This window comes from Empidonax traillii, unplaced genomic scaffold, assembly GCF_003031625.1.
Source record: "Empidonax traillii isolate 1590-97213 ecotype Southwest subspecies unplaced genomic scaffold, ASM303162v1 scaffold4200:size9949, whole genome shotgun sequence".
Lineage (NCBI taxonomy): Eukaryota > Metazoa > Chordata > Aves > Passeriformes > Tyrannidae > Empidonax > Empidonax traillii.
In genome coordinates, this window is record NW_020959393.1 from 8432 (window position 1) to 9949 (window position 1518).

Consider the following 1518-nt stretch of genomic DNA (forward strand, 5'->3'; position numbering starts at 1 on the left):
GGGGGGGGGGGGGGGGGGGGGGGGGGGGGACGACACCCCCTGACCCGTGTCCTGCACACACAGGGGTGTTCCAGAAGTTGAAAAAGGCCGAGTGTCACTTCATCAACGGCACCGAGCGGGTGAGGTTGGTGGTGAGGCACATCTACAACCGGCAGCAGTTCGTGCACTTCGACAGCGATGTGGGGGTCTTTGTGGGGGACACCCCGTATGGGGAGTTCCAGGCCAGGTACTGGAACAGCAAACAGGAAAGGCTGGAGTTACTGCGGGCTGCGGTGGATACGTTCTGCCGGAACAACTACAAGGTGGCCACCCCTTTCAGTGTGAACCGCAGAGGTGAGTGGGGGCAGAGCGGGTCCCCTCGGGAATTCCCCTGCCCCGGGAACGACTCTGGAGCCCCTGAAAGCCTTCCTGGGAATCACCCCAGACCCCTCAGCCCTCCCTGTACCCATCCCCGTGGCCTTTTGCCCCCTCCCAGTGCCCCCGAACCCATCCCGGTCTCTCCCAGTGCCCCCCCCGCGTCTCCGCCCTGCTGGTGCCACCGCTCTCCCTCCCTTCAGCCAATCAGAGCGCGTCTCTCCGATGACGCATCAGTTGCCGGGCGGACCCGCAGCGCAGAGTTCCCTCGCCAAGACTCAGCCTCCCAGTCCCGCTCCGTTCCTTCCCAATCCTTCCCAGTCGATCCCAGTCCTTCCCAGTCCTTCCCAGTCACTCCTGCTCGTTCCCAGTCCTTCCCAGTCACTCCTGCTCGTTCCCAGTCCAACCCAGTCATTCCCACACCCTCTCAATCCATTCCCAGTCTTTCTCAATTCACTCCCACATCTCCCAACTCTCTCCCCAGTGCCCTCCCAGCTCATACCCTTCTACCCTAGTCTATTCCCAGTCCCTCCCAGTGCCATCCCAGTCCCTCCTAGTGCCACCCAAACCCTCTCCCCTCTCTCCCAGTGTCCCCCAGCTCAGCCCAGTGTCTCCCCCGTCTCTCCCAGTGTCCCCCAGCGTGTCCATCTCGCTGGTACCATCGAGCTCCCAGCCCGGCCCCGGCCCCTGCTCTGCTCCGTGATGGATTTCTACCCTGCCCGGTGCAGGTGAGGTGGTTCCAGGATGGGCAGGAGCTGCCGGAGCACGTGGTGGCCACCGACGTGGTCCCCAACGGGGACTGGACCTACCAGGTGCTGGTGATGCTGGAAATCCCCCCCCAGCGCGGGGCCACCTACACCTGCCAGGTGGAGCACGTCAGCCTGGAGCACCCCCTCAGCCGGCACTGGGGTACGGCCCGGCCCCCCCAGCATGGGGGGACACTGGCAGGGGGGTCAGGGGGCTGGGGGAGCACTGGGAACACTGGGAGACACTTTGGGGGGCAATGGAGAGGCAGAGGAGGAGGTTGGAGGGTCCTGGGAGGGCTGAGAGGGGCTGTGGGGAGTCGTGGGGGCAACTGGGAGGGAGTTTGGGGAAGCCCGGATGGGATAGGAGGGAGGTTGGGGGGATATTGGGTTGACTGGGGGGGGGTTGGGGAAGTGCTAG

At 64.9% G+C, this 1518-nt stretch overlaps 1 pseudogene; it reads left to right on the forward strand.

Moving 5' to 3' along the window:
- The first annotated feature begins 38 nt into the window (after positions 1–38).
- On the forward strand, positions 39–1263 carry LOC114072864 (annotated as a pseudogene).
- The last annotated feature ends 255 nt before the right edge of the window (positions 1264–1518 follow it).